This window comes from Rhinopithecus bieti, unplaced genomic scaffold, assembly GCF_001698545.2.
Source record: "Rhinopithecus bieti isolate Rb0 unplaced genomic scaffold, ASM169854v2 scaffold_5924, whole genome shotgun sequence".
Lineage (NCBI taxonomy): Eukaryota > Metazoa > Chordata > Mammalia > Primates > Cercopithecidae > Rhinopithecus > Rhinopithecus bieti.
Window position 1 is genome coordinate 1,853,358 of NW_016805189.1, and position 18,342 is coordinate 1,871,699.

The window sequence follows — 18,342 nt, forward strand, 5'->3', positions numbered from 1 at the left end:
AGCTGGGACTACAGGAGCATGCCACCACGCCCAACTCATTTTTGTATTTTTTTGTAGAGACGGAGTTTTGCCATGTTGCCCAGGTTGGTCTCAAACTTTTGACTCAAGCGATCTGCTCGCCTCAGCTCCCTGAAGTGCTGGGATTACAGGTGTAAGCCACTGCACCTGGCTAAATTTTATTCTAAAAGATTCAATGTATACATTAAGAGAGGCTCTCCAGATGGTCTGTGAGGTTTAGAATGCCATGGGAGGGGAGCAAGACTACGTAGAGTTATAGCAATAGTCTAGGTGAGAGAAGACTGTGGCTTAGACTAAAAAAGTGTCAGTGCAGGATGCAGGGTGATGCAGCCGTGTATTGATTAATGACCATGCTACATTCTGAGAAATGTATTGTAGGAACTCTTGTCATTGTGCAATTTTTTCATTATGCAAACATCATAGACTTTACTTACACAAACATATATAGATGGTAGAGCCTACTACACACCTAGGTTACATGATATGGCCTATTGCTCCCAGGCTACCAACCTGTACAACATGTTACTGAACTGAATATGGCAGGCGATTGCACCACAATGGTAAGCATTTGTGTATCTAAACACAGAAAAGGTACAGTAAAATTATAATATCATAATCTCTTGTAACCAGCATCATATGTGCAGTGAATCATTGACCAAAATATCATTATATGGTGCATGACTGTAGGTGGATTTGACATGATTTTGAAACTAGTGCCAAGAGGACTTGGTAGCATTGGGTTAGAGAAAAGAGAGGAAAGTAAGACGATCCTTAAATATTTGGTTTAACCATGTAGGTGGAGATTGTACCCTTTATTAAAGTAGAGGAGTCAGGGGGGCAAGAGGTGTGTTGTACATAGTGATGGGAGAGGGTAAGAAGATATTCATTTCATCTGTATTAAAAGTTTGATGTCCTTATTAGGTCTCCAAGTGGTGTGGAGATACTACATAAGAAGTTGAGTATGAATATCTGGAGCTCAAGGAAGGGGGCATGGCCAGAGATAAATATTTGAAAATCAACAGCATCAAGATAGTATTCGAAGGCATGAGAATAGATGTAATTCATTAGAGAGGGAAAATAAATACAGAGGAGGGCTGAAGACCAAAACCTGAGGCTCTCCAGCATTAGAGTCCAAGTAGCAAATACGATTCCAGCCAGGAAGACTGGGAATCAAGGCCAGTGAAGGAGAAAAAAACCCCAAGAGAGTATGGTATGACTGATGCCAAGGGTGGGGGGTGTTTCATGAAGGAGGGAGTAGCCAACTGTGTTCAGTGCTTCCAAACATTCCAGAAGTGGGATTTAGCAACATGGAAGCCATTGCAACTGTGACCAGAGCAGTTTCAGTAGGGTGGTGGTGACCAAAGCCAGAAAGGAACACATAACACATTGAAGAGCAAGTGAATGAGAGGTGACTTGGGTGCTGACAGAATGAGGTGTGACGTCTGGAGAAATTTTGCTCTGAAAGGATCAGAGAAATGGACCATGGTGGAACATTTGAATAGAGGATCATGAAAGGATGATGCTAACATAGCCCTGTGGGAATGACTCAGTAGAGAATAAGAGATCGCTGATGCATGGAAGCCGGAATAGCTGGCAAAGAAATGTCCCTGGGAGGGCACATAAGCATAAATGAAGGGACTTGTTAACCTTTTTGACATAGATATGATTCTTCTACTGTAAAAGTAGGGAATATGCATACAAGGTCAGATAAATTAGTAAATGTGTAGGTTGGAATGTAGGGCAGGGATCCCCAATCCCTGGGCCTTGGACAGGTATCAGTTTGTGGCGTGTTAGGAAGCGGGCCACACAACAGGAGGTGAGCGGCAGGCAGGCAAGTTTTCCTGACTGAGCTCCGCCTCCTGTCAGATCAGCAGCAGCATTTGATCCTTATAGAAGCATGACCTCTATTGTGAACTGCACATGTGAGGGATCTAGGTTGTGCACCCCTTATGGGAATCTAATGCTTGATGATCTGAGGTGGAACAGTTTCATCCCATAACCATCCCCTCCCACCCTCACATCTGTGGAAAAATTGTCTTCCATGAAACTGGTTCCTGGTGCCAAAAAGATTGGGGACCAAAAGGTTTTAGGGATTTCCTTTTTCTCAGTAAAGATGAGACCTGACCAATGTCTCAGGCAGGGTGGTGGAAATGGAAAGTTTGAGGCAGCAGGAGTAAGTATTATATGGTAACCTAAAGAGTGAGAAAGCAAATTACTGAGGGAATTAGTTGGAACTTTGGGCAGTGATAACACACTTTTGGGATTTGGGGTCATGATTCTGAAATAGACCCTGTTGTGATTTCTCATCCAGCAGCACAGCAACATGGGTCCATGCACAGAGATGGAGGAGACTTGGGCTAAATTGAGGTTGGTTTTTTGTTCTTTTTAGTTTTGTTTTGTTTTGCTTTAACCAGAAGAGTATGATGGGGGAGTGAGAAAGAAAGGAGCTGCGGGGGTTGTTTACGATGACGCACAGTGGAGTCTGAGCTGAGTAAATAAGGGAAGTACAGACACAAGAGGCCATGAAGAATGTGATGGTTGTAGGATAAATGAACAGTGAATCAGAGGTGGGGCATTGACGGAGAAAATTGCTGTAATGGGAGGCATCCCAATAAGTGAGGTACAAGGTTAGGAGGTGGGATTCAGGGAATGAGTTTTGAAATCAGGATTTTGGAAGAGGCATGTTGGGTTAATGGGTGTGTGTTAAGGACTGAAGTGAAGCAGACAAGCAGAATGAAAGTACTGTAGAGAGAAGGAGGCAGACCATCCCCTCTTTTTTAATCTCTTCATATACCTTGTGCTGCCTGATTTTGAGTCAAATCCAACTGGTCAAATTTATGCCTACTTTCCAAAACCCAAAGAGGTTAATCCAAATCTAATATGGGTCTGAAAGTGTCAGATTAAGGTGGGTGCATTCAGATAGGAATACATTTTGCTGCCAATAACAAAACTCAACCAACAGTGGCTTGAACAAATAAATGATTATTTTTCTCATACGATAAGAAGTTCAGAGAGAAGCAACTATCGGCCCTGGCTAAGAACCTCTACAATGTGAAGGCGAGGTCTATGATTTTTTTGACTTTTTTCTCTTGGTCACATGGTGGCTGTTGGATCTTCATGTATTACAACTTCTGGACCACCTTTCTGCTAAGACCAGGTGTAATCATTTCAGACTCTGGGAAGAGGATGGGAGAAAAGAAGAATCAACTCGGGCGGTCAGCAAGGTCTATAACTCATTATTGGGTTCCTGACCCACTCCTAGTTAAAATAAGGAAAACTTTCCCTGGAATCATTGAATGAGTTCAAATGAGTAGGAAACTAAAAGTGTTTTTAATCCTTCATCAGCTGTTTTCCTTCCCTCACAATCCCTCCTCCCCAAAATATTTATATATAAGTATGCAAACTGGATTAGTTGGAAACCTGTAATGTGGTTATCTTTGGGCAAAGGAACTGCTCTATGCTTACTGTTGAAATTCTAGATATAAATGTAGAACTACAGACAGTCAAAGAAATATGGGTTTCACCTATGAGGATTTTCAGGCCATTTCTGAAACCTCACTTTAGGCAACCTTCTCCTACCATCCATAAATCCTAAAGAATATCAAGTTTCTTATTGGAAGCAGATGGGATGCTTTCAGGAATTGCCACTTCTATGTCAATGACTTAAGATTTAAGTGACTGGGGCATCTGTGAAAATTCTAAAATGGATGAAGGGCTAATAAATGAAAGGTAATTAAAATAGCATACATATAATAGTAACCACTCAACTTTAGAGGAATCTTTTAGCTATTTTTAATTCTTCTAATCTGGCTTATCTAAAGAAAAAAATCTTAGCTATATATCTTCTCTCTATATTGTTGTTTGATCTTTGATATTTATTGTTTTAGAAATATTTGATTTTATTATATTTTATCATATTTCTGAATTCCTTACTGCTTTATGACTTCATGATAATCCATTACATACATTTATTATTATTATTATTAAATTTCACACTCAAATTAATAAGGCATGTGCCTTCTGTTGAGAGGATGGCATTCAGGTTCCTACATATCTTTTGTTAGTGGTTGCTATGTATAAAATCTACTCTGCATGGAATTTTTTTTAAAGCATAGATAACCCTTAAAATTGAATCCATGAGAAAGATCAAAATGGCAAAGAGAACTGTTCAGTACAGGTGTTTAAATAACTGTTAATCCATGGTTTCACGGAAGTGGGTTTCTCAGTGACTCTACACTTTTGTTGTTGACACTATCCTGATCGGGTCACCTTGTTATAGTCACTTTAGAAAGTGTGTGTGTGTGTGTGTGTGTGTGTGTGTGTTTAGATTGAGTGTTGCTCTGTCACCCAGGCTGGAGTGCAATGGCACGATCTCGACTCACTGCAACCTCTGCCTCCTGGGTTCGAGCCATTCTCCTGCCTCAGCCTCCCGAGTAGCTGGGACTACAGGCATCCACCACCATGCCTGGCTAATTTTTTGTGTTTTTAGTAGAGACAGGGTTTCACTGTGTTAGCCAGGATGCTGTCTATCTCCTGACCTCGTGATCTGCCCGCCTTGGCCTCCCAAAGCGCTGGGATTACAGGTGTGAGTTACCATGCCCAGCTGACTAGAAAGTGCTAGTCAGTTACCATGCCCAGCTGACTAGAAAGTGCTTTTAAATGTCAGTTGCCTTCCTATCTTAACTATATCCTCTCTTTCTTTCTCTTTCCTTCCTTCCCTCCCTCCCTCCCTCCCTCCTTCTTTCCTTCCTTCCTTCCTTCCTTCCTTCCTTCCTTCCTTCCTTCCTTCCTTCCTAGATGGAGTCTTGCACTGTCACCTGGCTGGTGTGCAGTGGCACAATCTCAGCCTGCTGCAACCTCTGCCTCCTGGGTTCAAGTATTCTCCTACTTCAGCCTCCCAAGTAGCTGGGATTATAGGCATCCATCACCACAGCTGGCTAATTTTTTTTGTATTTTTAGTAGAGACAGGGTTTCACTATGTTGGCCAGCCTGGTCTTGAACTCTTGACCTTGTGATCTGCCTACCTCAGCCTCCCAAAGTGCTGGGATTACAGGTGTGAGCCACTGTGCCCAGCCTATATCCTCACTTTCTATTCCAGAAAAAATAAAATAAAATAAAATAAAATAAATAAGGAAAGCCATAAAACAATAGGCAAGTTTAATATAAAATTTATGTTTGAGACCTTAATGTTGACCTGTGGAGACTCTAATTATTTTTCTATATCTACAGGGAAAAGGGAAGCTTCTCTGATTTATGCTGTCCTTAGCTTACTAACACTGAAATCTCGAGACACCATAGATCAGTGTACTATCGGTATTGTCATGGTCATAGATAATGACAAAATCTGAAATTGCTGAATATATGCCCATAATTTCATTATTGATCTCTCTTTTGTTAAAGATATGAATGACCACATCTACTTTATTCACCGTCATTCTAAAAGAAACTAAAAGACTTCAAGGAGCTTATGCAGTAATGGAATAACCCATCATGTGGGTAGGATTTATAAGCTAATATGGAAATTCCCCATGAGCATTCAGAAGGACTCATATTCCTATTCACTGGTGTGTGTCTAGTCTTATGATACCAAAATGAGTTTAAATTTTCTTTCTTTCTTTTTTTTTTTTTTTTTTTTTTTTTTTTTGAGACGGAGTCTCCCTCTGTCGTAAACAGGCCTGGAGTGCCAGTGGCCGGATCTCAGCTCACTGCAACTCCGCCTCCCGGGTTCACGCCATTCTCCTGTCTCAGCCTCCCGAGTAGCTGGGACTACAGGCCTCGTCGCCCGGCTAGTTTTTTGTATTTTTTTAGTAGAGACGGGGTTTCACCGTATTAGCCAGGATGGTCTCGATCTCCTGGATTCGCCCGTCTCGGCCTCCCAAAGTGCTGGGATTACAGGCTTGAGCCACCGCGCCCGGCCTAAATTTTCTTTCTATCCAAAGTTGCAATCGACAATTTTCATGCTGGTTTGAAATACCATCGACTTCTCCCTCTCTCATAATTACCTTTATTTTTAACTATAAGAAGTAACTTAGTGGCTCCAGATGTTGTTGAGAGAAGGGGGATTAAGGTTTTGAGGTAGAGCAGAGATATGGATGATGTTTCTAAAATAAAAAAGAGAGACATGATATATAACAGAATGAAATACACTGAGCACCTATTTGAGGAAAGACACTGTGCTAAACACTGGTGACACCACACAAGATGAACTCTTCTTGCTTCTTACAGCTCGTCATCTATTGAACACTTTCCCAAGACTTGGAAGAGTTAGGAAGGTGTAGGAAGGAAGAGAAAAGATTAGAGCCTAATGAATGAAAGAATTTTTGATGTTGCCTTTCTTTTCTTTTGATCAAAGGAATTGCAAAGGTTACCACACTTAGTAGATCAACAGCAAAACCACATTTTTAAAGTACTAATTGCTCTATACAGGATTCAGGTGTCTTTAACCAAGTCTTTGGACTACTAGAAACAGTTATCACTGTAGAAGACTAACAGGTCCGGCTTTGTTGACAAACCGTTAGAACTATTACCAGGTGTTTAGTGCTGTCTTTGACTTGAGCAGTTCAAAACCTAGCAGATGCAGGAAAGTGTTAATAGCTCTCTTCCCACGCTTGGTTGGCATGCCAGCTTGGGAGGCAAAAGACTCTTAGCCTTTGCATTCATGTTAATTCAATTCAATAATGTTCAATTCATTTAAAATGAATTAAGACACGACTTTGCTTTAGGTGTTTGGAAACTACTTCATACCCAGTCTATCCACTAAATCTAGGTCTAGCCAACTTCCTATTGGGCTTTTCCACATGTCTACCTCACAGTGTATCTCACCTAAAACTCAACATGTCCAAAGTTTGCTTCCACACACACTGCTTGTTCTGTATTCCTTATCTCAGAAAATAGAACACTGTCATTGCAGATAACCAAGCCTGAAAAATGAGCATCTCCTTCTCCTTCAACCCCTTATCAATCCATGCATCCATTCACTTAGTAAACATTTCCTGAGGACGTATTATTCTAGCCCCTGGGATGCAGCAGTGCACAAAACAGTGGGAATTCCCTACACTCACAGAGCTTAATTCTAGTTGGAGGCAGACAATAAACACAGGAAATAATGTAAGAAATTGATAAAATTGGTGGAGAAAATAAAGTAGTATAGTAAGAAGGATGGGGAGTATTGACTTAAAAAATGTAAAAATAACTAGTTAGGTGGGTTTAAGAAAAAAATTGAAAAGATAAGGAACAAAATTACGGGAATATCTAGAGGAGAAGCATTACTGAGAGAGGATGTGGTGGGGCCAAAGACCCCAAGGCAGGACCAACTGTGGATTGTTTGAGGAACAGTCAGGAGAGCAGATGGCTGGAGTTGTGAGCAAAAAGTGAGGCGGGAGAGGAACTGGAGTCTGGATCACGAAGGACCTCGCAGGCCACCGTAGGATTTAGGCGTTTACTTCAAGTGAAGGAGGAAGTCATTGATGAGCCTTGGGTAGAGGAACAGAACAGGATCTGATATACATTTTAAATAAATCATTCTGTGGTAGTTAATGATAATCCATTGAATTAAAATTGAGTGAACATTGAGTCCACTGTGAGAGGCAGGAGGAGGAGGAGAAGGAGGGCAGCAGGAAAGGGTAGAATAGAAGAAAGGGAAAAATAAGGAAGGCGATTTTTTACTAAAATGTCTGTTACAAAATAGGAGTGAGTCACGATTTTGCAACTTCCAGTATAATAAATAATCTAGAAAAGGTTATTAGTAGATACCAAAACCATTGGGTAAAAGATCGTGGATATTTGAAAGGTGCCAAAGTATCACCCTATGAATTTCTTACTAATTACTAATTTCTTACTAATTACTAAAGCCCAAACTCTGTAGCTTGGCACACAGGTTCTTTAAGATCTAGCTCTTGACTGCTCTTTCCAATCTTATACCTTATACTCTCCCTACAAATTCCCGTAATCTGAGCTTCAGTCACACTGGGCTATCTAAATAAGTACCACTATCTCTGTAAGTGGAACACAAGGTAGACATCCTACAAATATTTGTTGAGGAACATTTATCTTCCCAATGGAGAACTCTGATGAGTTGATTCATTAGCCAAGTGATCAAACAGCATCACAAGCATTAGAACAACCTAACGTTATGTGCCTCTTGATCTGATGCAATATGAATTATATAACATAATCTATGAGGAAACTGACAAACTTAGAAAGTGTGGGATATTCTATATGAAAAGTCCATGTCATTTAAAAGGAGAAAGATTATTCTAGATTAAGAAAGATTAAAAATATATAACAATCAAATGTGATCAAATTGCATTTGATTGGATCTTGGATCAGAAAAATAAGCTGCAAAAGACATTTTATATTGTACTGTTCTTTCAAGTTTTCTGTATGCTCGAAAACCTTCAAATAAAAGGTTGGCGGGGGTGTTGCATCATTCTGGCTGCTATGTAGAGAATAGACTGGAAGGACCAGGGAGCAGCAAGTAGACAGGTTAGGAGCCTATTATAATAATCCAGAAGTAAGATGGTGGTGGCTTTGATTCGAGTGGTAGTGGTGGAGGTGGGAAGAAGGAATCTGATTCTCTGTAGATTTTAAAGTTAAAGCCAAGGACATGTGCTGATGGATTGAATGTGAAACATATATATATAAATGTATGTATATATATGTATATATATACATATATACACACATATATACATATAAATATATATATAGGAGTCATCATTACATCAAAGGTTCAGATGTAAGCAATTGAAAGTGGAATTGCTACTAACAAAAATGGAGAAGACTGCAGGTAAGTCAAATTTCAGGGAAGGTCTCCCATTCAGATTGGGGTATATTATGTTGAATAGCTCTGCTAAACATCCAAATGGAGGTGTTGTATAGACTGTTGAATTTTCAAGTCTAGAGTTCAGAGATGTCTGGGCCAGACATATAAATTTGAGTGTCATCTCGAAATTGGTTGTGATTGCAAGGAAGTGTGTGTTTCCAGAGAAAAGAGGAGAACCAAGGATTGTACCTTTGGGGTGGTGACGGGGTTTGGGCTCCAACATTAAGAGTCTGATTGCTAGGACTCTAAACCACAGTCCAGGATTCATTGCCAGGTCCTATTAGTTCTAGATCTATGCCCACTGATCTTGCTTTCATTCCAGCTCTACCCCATCTGCCTCTTGGATGATGATGATAGGCTCCTAACTGGTATGCCATCCACACTTACTTTGCCCTCATCTAATTTCTTCTTAACTCTGGTGCAAAAGGTCTCATTTTACCCCTCTGTGGAAACCATTCAGGGCTCCTCCTGGATCTCAGGATAAAGCTCAAACTCTGTAGTTTGGCACACAGGTTCTTTAAGATCTAGCTCTTGACTGCTCTTTCCAATCTTATCCCTTATACTCTCCCTACAAATTCCCGTAATCTGAGCTTCAGTCACCCTGGGCTATCTAAATAAGTACCACTATCTCCATAAGTGGAACACAAAGTAGACATCCTATAAGTATTTGTTGAATAAATAAATAAATATTCACTTTCAGGAATGCTGAAATTGAGGTCAGTGGCATGTCTTTAATCTAGAAAAAAAAAACCCAAATGTTTATTGTATCCCTACTTAGACCAAAAAAGGGGCACTGTAGGTCTCTAAAAATAAGAGTTGCAAACTAGTCTAGACCAGTTTAATTATAATTCTGCAAAAAGCTGGGAAGAGGTGACTTCAGAAATGTACATTTCAAAGCACTGGTTACATGTTTCCGGTGTTTCTCACTCCATATTAAAACTCTGAGCAGCTGGGTGCCACATTACTGAATTTTAAAAGCTACACTTCGGTGATCCATAGCAAATGAGCCTATGAGTCAGGTGATGATCCATTCATCAGTCATAGGAAACATGAGGCACTGAAAATTTAATACAAAACCCCAAACCCACAAAAACTAGCCACAGTTTCCTAACACAGGGGATGTGACTCATATCTCAGCAGGGGTGCACATACCTTATTATAGTCACAAAAGAAAATGTTTTTCAAACAAAATTTTCCCCCCAACATCATTTGCACAGGGCAGTAATTTGGTGAAAATCTTTTGAAACTTACAAAGTAATTTATTTCTTTGTGGTTGGCCCATACTGCTATGCTTGGTTCTTACCACAATGACTCTTAATTTAGGGAACAAAATGATGGCAATTAATCCTTTAACTATATTCAGCTGAATCCAGAGTCAAATTGAGAAGGGATGGAAAGAAAAAGCCTTGGTTGACCTAACCTCTGGACCTCCCAGAAAGTGCTCCCACACTCTAGGGATGCCCCCACCAATACCCAGAGAGAAGAGGTCCTGAACCGGCCATCCCAGTCTCAAGTGGATTCTTATTAATGCACTGCTCTTCTTGATGATAGATAGGGAGAATGTGAAAAGGAAGGGGTGTACTAATAAAGATACATCACAAAATACATGTTTAGTACTGTATGTACTATGTATAGGAGAGAACTTTTTCTTAAATACATCTTTAAAGTTACAGTGCAGATTTGATGATTTTGTTCATAAAGGACAAGAGGAATGAATGAGTGAGTAGCATGGAGACCTCACTTACATGTCCACTAGGTTATTCAGCAATAATTAATTACATATCTATTATGTGCCGGAGATTTCATAGCAAATGGATTAGAACATGAGCCATGCTCTAGAGAAATCTCGTATCTAGTCTACATGAGATGGCTGTATAATCAAGAAATTATAGTGATTTGATAGAATATTCATACAGAAACCTTATAAAAGCATAGAGGGTAAAAGTATCTAACTCCTCCCAAAGGTTAGGAGGGTCCAATCTGTAGGCAATTTTTGTAAGTTGAGTCTTGCAGCATAAATCCTGAGTTCTCTTAGAATATAAAACAGAGAAAGGAATTCGAGGCAGAGAGAACAATATATGCAAAAGTTGGGAGATAAGATGGCATAAATTGAATTCCACATACCAGATTCAGGGGTTTCAGAAAATATCTGATACTAACTTCTTTTGACTGAACATTCTTTGAAGATGTTTTGAGGCTGAGGTTATGAAAGCAAACCTTCAAATGGGAACAGTAACAAAATTAATGCATTTTGTAAAACAAGTTTTCTGAAGCAATTTTCTTAAATCTTGATTGGTTTCTTGAATAGTTTAACAATTTCCAGTTTTTCCTTTTAAAATTTTATTTAAATTTTCATTAGGATCAATTCTTTCTTCTCTGGGTAAATATTTACGAAATTTGATTCGTCAATCAGTTTTCTGATCCTAATGATTTACAGACTCCAGTTTTTGCTAGTATGAGTGTGTGTGAGGGGAAAGTGGAAAATTACTTCAACAAATTCAATATCCCAGGGACAAATTTTATAACTCTAAGTCTTATGGAGTATCACTTTAGCTGTTGTTGATTTTAATTTGTGGTATTTCTTTTAATAATATTCATTAAAATAGAATAAAAGATAGATATCCATTTTAAAATCAACCAGCAAGACTGAGAGAAGTTCTCTTGAATAGTCTGGAATTGCACTGTTATGTTTATCTTCTCATTTTTTGATAAACCTGTGTCCACTAACTGTCTTTGCTACTGCAAGAACAAATGATAAATGTTGGACACAAAATGTCCTGCTTTGGATAGAGCTCATCCACGACAAGTCACATTCCTGCTTCTACCTATCAGATTAACCCCACAGACCAACTACAAAACACCAGTGTGCTTTTGGGGGATGCTAGGATCTCCCAGAACATAGTCACTCAATTAAACAGCGTATACTGCTAGCAAAGAATTCTTTAAGACCATATCAGTGACAATTTAGTCTTGAACCAGGCATTTCATTCTTCCTTGGTTCTCAGGATTCCATCCATAAGCTCCAGGTGCCATTTGAATGAGTACCTTTCTGTGTTGAATGTACCTGCGTCAAGTTCAACTCTTCCTTATGATCTGCTCTGTTCAGGCTGTTTTCATTGATTTATTTCTTAGGCTTCAATGTTTCCAGCTGTACTACTTTTCTATAGAATTTATGCTCCTCAGAAGTTATACAGAATTTATGATTTTTAAAACCTGAGCTATATCTGCTTTTTATATTCTCATCATTTCAACAATCATCACCTTTGTATATGATTAAATCTTCATAGACCGGGTCTCCTAACATCAAACACCCTGATTAGTTATTTAGTCATTTAAAAGGCTTTTAACCTTTTAGATGACCTTAAAAGGCTTTGAAGCCTTTTAGAAGTAACCTTCTTTAATATGTATTGGTAACTCCTAAACAGAGATTCAACATGTCAGGATTTTTGTATGATGGGATATATTTGTACTTCTTTTTACTAGAGAATCAGGTCTAGTGTTTGAAGTCCAGTTAATTATATTTTCAGGCTAGGCACAGTGGTTCACGCCTGTAATCCCAGCACTTTGAGAGGCCAAGGTGGGGAGATCGCTTGAGCCCAGGAGTTTAAGACCAGCCTGAGCAACACAGCAAAACCCCATCTCTACAAAAAACACAAAAGTTGGCCGGGCGTGGTGGAGCATGCTGTAGTCCCAGCTACTTGGGAGAGTGAGGTGGGGAAGATCGCCAGAGCCTGGGAGATTGAAGCTACAGTGAGCTGTGATCACACTCCTGTACCCCAGATTGGGCAACACAGTGATACCCTGTCTCAAACAAACAAACAATCCTCCCCCACAAATTATTTTCAGTTACAATCCTCGACCTAAGTACATTCTCATGCCTCTATGTTGTTGTCATACAAGGAGAATCCATTAGGATTTTTCCCCTGGTTAAATTTCAAGGTAAGTCTTGCCATCTCTTGCTTTCTCAGATATTGCTGCTTTCTTGCACACCCCATGCAAAGTATGAATGTCTTGAGACTGGTGGCCTCTGATTCAGAAAGAGTTCAGGGTTTACAGTTAATTAACCTGACAAAAACACCTCATACAACTTCCTTTTCACAAAACGACTCGAAGTTCCATCTTCAAAGCATTACACTTTATCTAAATGGTCTCAAAATCCTTAGGAAGGAAAAAGGAGAAAAGAAACTAGTTGATACTTCTCCAAATAACCCAGCATGGCCATATCTACAGTCTTCTAAAGGCATTTCCTAATCAAAGAGCTAGAGGCTTGGTCAGAGTCTTTAAAATTATTTTAGAAATTTAAATATTGGGATTTTTCAAAATATCCTTACAGTTTGAATTGGCATCTGGATTTTCAGTGTTATGTGCTCTGATTTTACCATGGGGGGAGGGGATTCTCAATGATTATTCTCCTGGGTACACACATGAGGAGTTTCTGCAGTGATGAACTTGGCATTAGATAGACATTCACAACTACCACCACCCCAATTGTGTATATGTGTGTGTGTTGAAAGAGGGAGTATGGCGTATTGGAGAGAAATAGAGATGGTTTTTAGTCACCTCTTTTGTGTTGTGTTGCGACTGGCTGAGCCAGTAACTTGGCTGCGTACAATTCATCTTTTATCTGCGAGGCTCTGTAGTGCAACAACAAGAATATTTGCAGTTCATGTGCATATGACTTTGAGTGGGGGAAGGTGTAGCATGCAATTACCATTTATAGCATTAGCAGTTATACTCTACAAGTGATTGCAGCATACAATGAAATAGCATTTTGATAATAGCTCAATTTCCATTGATTGTTGCAGATTCAATGAGTATCTAACTCCAGTGAAACAAGAAATACTTCTATCTAAAGTCAGTTTAGTCAAGTTGTCTGCAAGGGAACAGACATTTAACAGTCCACTTAACGGCAGAAATTTCTGAACAAAGATATTTTTCAAAGGAGAAAAGGAGCAAACTGCTTATTGCAGGTTCAAGCAAAGGCCAGTTATTTTGGTTTTTAAAATATACTTTTAATTTTAGAATAATTTTACCAAAAAATTTATAGAAAAAATTGCAAAGGCAGTACAAGTAGTTTCCATAAGCCCCACACCCAGTTTCCCCTATTGTTAAAATCTTACAATAGTGCCATACATTTGTCCCAATAAATTAAATAAAACATATGCATTATTATTACTTAAAGTACATACTTTTTTCAGCATTCCTTAGTTTTCCCCTAATATCCTTTTTCTTGTCCAGGATGCTATCTGGTATACCACATTACATATAATTGATAAGAAGACTTTTTCCCCACCTGGCTTTTGGACTTGTGTGAGGACTTGTGTGAGTTGCTGTTACTATCTTGTGACCATAAGGAAAAGAACCTGGCACCAAAGTCGACAGGCTGAGAATGGCAGGAAAGAATCTAGGTTTTAATATGCTATAGATCTCTGGGGCCACCAACAGTGGAATCAGCCTTTCTTTGGACATCTTGATATGTGAACAACAAACCTCTAATTTAAAAATTATTTGAGTTACTTGCAACCAAGGCCATCCTAGTATGTTAGTATATAAAGATAACAATGATTAACTAAATGCATCTTCAGAAAGTACAGTTAGGTACCATTGTGAAAAGGGCACTGGAATCGGAGTCAGGGCAGGTGTGTTTGAGCCTGCACAACTACAACTACCTACAGGCTCTATGATATTGACTAAATGACTCTCTGCAATTTTTTTCTTCTTTTTCCTCCTCTCTCTCTCTTTTTTTGGGCGGGGGGAAGAGGAGCCACCCCTATGGCCCAGGCTGGAGTGTAGTTGTACTATCACAGCTCACTGCAGGCTTACCCTCCCCAGCCTCAAGTGATCCTCCCACCTCAGCCTCCTGAGTAGCTGGGGCCATAGGCACGTGCCACCACGCCCAGCTAATTTTTGTATTTTTTGTAGAAATAGGGCTTTGCCATGTTGCCTAGGCTGGTCTTGAACTCCTGAACTCAAATGATCCACCTGCCTCGGCCTCCCAAAGCACTAGGATTACAGGTGTGAGCCACCACGCCTGGCCGGGTTTTCTCATTTCTAAAATAAAGGTTTGAACAGACTGATCTCTGAGGCCTCTATCAGTTCTAGAATAGTTGTTTCTTGAATAGATCTAGACCAATCTCTTCTGTTACATGTAAGTAAGGAGAAGCTCAGAGACTTAAAACTTGCCCAAGTTCTTCAATAGATAGTACCAAAACCCTGTTTCTGATTTCTTGACTACCAGTCAGGCATGATCTTTTATGTATGCCTCCCCTTGAAGGTGTTTATCAGAACATCTGCGATTCACATAAAGCTGTAAATTATTTTAGAGATTGTACTATTCACGGTTCTTTGGTCTTAAGGCACAGAAATCCAACTGAAACTAACTCAAGTCAAAAGGGAATTTATTGGTTGACATGCTGGGAGGTCTTAGGATTAATTTGGCTTCACATATGGTTGGTTCTGGGAGTTCAAACAATGCTTGCAGGTCTCCCTTTCTCTCTCTCTCTCTCTTATTTTTTATTGATTTATTTTTTTGAGACAGAGTCTTGCTCTGTTGCCCACACTGGAATGCAGTGGCACAGTCATGACTCACTGCAGCCTCAACCTCCTGGGCTCAAGAGATCCTCCCGCCTCAGCCTCCCAAGTAGCTAGGACTATAGGCATATGCCACTATGTTTGGTTAATTTTTGTGTTTTTTTGTAGAGACAAGGTTTTGCTTTGTTGCCCAGGCTGGTCTCGAACTCTTGGGCTCAAGTTACCTGCCTGCCTCAGCTTCCTAAATTGCTGGGATTATAGGTGTGAGCCACCATGCCTGGCCTCCTTTTTTTCTGGGTGTCTGTTTCACTTTTAGTCAAGATCTCTCAACATAGTGAGTAAGATGGTTGTTCTCAATTTCAGGTTTACATTACTCTCATCTCATCATCTGATGATCTTAGAGGAATCACCTTCCTTATAAGAGACATGTGTTGGTTGCTAAACAAACTTTGGGAAGAAGACTCATACCTCTTCTAATTTATATGATGGGGAAGTGGGGTGCAATTTCATCCTCTCACCTAGGAAGGTTGGAATGAATTCTCACATTGGCCAAACTATTCCATTCCCCTTCCCACAACTACTGATTTAGGGAAGGGCCATTTCAGAGGCCTTCAAAAGGAAGGTAGGGATTCAAAATTAAAAGGCCTATAATGTTAACAAAAATTATAATATTAAAAAACTTATATGGCCTATCAGTAGCTTTATAAGGGGGCCAGTAGTAATAAAAATACCAATTTACCCCCCTCTAGATAAACAACATAAATCAATTCACTAAAAGAAACGTACGAGATAGGGCTTTGACACCTATGTTTGATAATTTTGAAAGTTATTGAACAATTTCCCATTAGATTGATTTTTTTTCTATACCTTGTAGCTCAAGTCACAGCTAATGACCTTAATTATTTTGAATAGTTCCTGCTGTGACTTAAAAGCAGAGGCTCTCAAACTTGAGCCTACCTCAGAAGGTACCAAACTTGAGCCTACCTGGAGGGCTTGTTAAAGTACATACAGCCTGTTGAACTCCTCTCTCAAAGTTTCAGATTCAGTAAGTCTGGGGGTGGGGCTTGAGACTGCATTCTAACAAGTTCCCAAAGACCTTGCTGATGGTCTAGGGACCACACTTTGAGAATCACTGTGCTGGAGCATTCATGGTGATTCTTATATGCACATCATTAAAATTATTACAGAACAGGAATCTTGTAAATACAAGGCATCATATTCATCATTACAATGAAAGAACACTCATATTTCTTATTTATTTTAGGCAAAGAATAAAAGTTAAAAAGTAAATTAGGTGTCATCTTGAAACTGGAGTTTTGAGAGAGGCTTTCCATTTGAACCTATCAAATGGGCAGTTTGGAAGTGGCCTGCCACTTTCTTGCACTGCAGTCACCTTGTGTCTCCTCAAGAGGCACATTCTAGTCTTTCTTCTTTGGGAGTTAGTTGATTCTCCAACTTTTAGTCCAGGTGGAAGCTTGCTGTGATGCTTTTATAATTTAAATTGAAATTCCAACTTTCCAAACACTTTGTGATTAAAGGACCTAGATGTTTTGGGTAATAAATCCAAGTTTTCTGGTGATTGTTGGACTTTTGCTAAGTCCAAATGGCCTTATTCTTTAATGAACTTGGTTCAAGCTGTATATAAAGCCCTTTTTGCCCTCCAGTGGTTGTGCCTACTACAGCTCTGGCAACTGTACCTTTCTCCCTGACCCCCACTCCTGTTCTTATCATTTTACTCTTGTACCCCCAAATCTCTGCTTTTGGTTACTGTCTCCAAAGTTGACAAAGAAGCTGAATTTCCCTAAGCATTAGTGTTTATGCAATTTAGGAGTTAAAATGAATTTTCAATCAAATCCTTACTTCCTCATTCAAAAGCCCGCATTGGCTCCCTAATGCCAACCATATCAAATCTATCCTATTCTGCCTGAGTTTAAAAGCAATAATTCCTGTTGGTATGACATCTAGCATGCTGTGGATTTTTATACGCTCCTTTTCCTATAGACACCAGGACCTATATTATCGAATACCTGGGTGGCCAGCCTGGCTTAGCATCCCTCTTGAGCTAAAAGTTGAATAATTTGAGAGATCAATGGGAGGTCTCTAGCACAAAACCAAAGCTGGCAACAATTTCCTCAAAAAGTCTTGATTATTTTATATCCACAAGGAACTAGCCACATTCTGTAATCTCTTTGCTTGAGTGACAGTGTTCCACTCCAATCTAACAGGGGTGCATCTCTTAACTGGTAATAAATGAGTGGGAGTTACCCAAAGACAAGTGGTACTCTAGTACATCCGATCTTGTGATTGTCAACATCTACGGTTATTCAGTTCAATGTTGAATTCAGTCTATGTTGAATCACTTCAGGAAATCCAGAGAGTCCTCATTACACATGGTGAGTGTGTTTCCTCAAGGAGGTACAGTACTTGGCATCTCTTAGATGGTTGTGACTCACCGCTTCGTCTGGCTGCTATACAAGTACGTATTGTTTTATTGAATAAGAGGGTAAAAAGTCACATAAAACATTGCATACTACAAACGGTCAGGGAATAATTTGACTTGCCTTGGTGCAATTTAATTTACACATTGTACTTCCAGAAAAAAAACTGTTCCATAAATACAGCTTAGTCTGGGCACATGAACCTTGAATGGTTTTGATTATTTTTGTTGTTGTTGTTGAATTCTCCTTGCCATTTTTTGGATTATAATTTTTTTTCAGATAGACTAAAGCTACTTTCAGGCAGGGAGAAAATTAAATAATATGAAAATAAGATAAAAGGGGCTTGTAGTAAGCAAAGTAGATGAGTAAGGTAAATAACATAGGTTTTTCTCAAATTTTGAAAACATTACCATTTATTCTCAACCCTGCTGAATATAAATTCCTTCTTTGCACAGCTGAAGTTTTTTAATTACCCTTCTGATTAGCAGCCATATTTAAGGTTTGACATGTTGTCTCCAGAAAGGAAATATA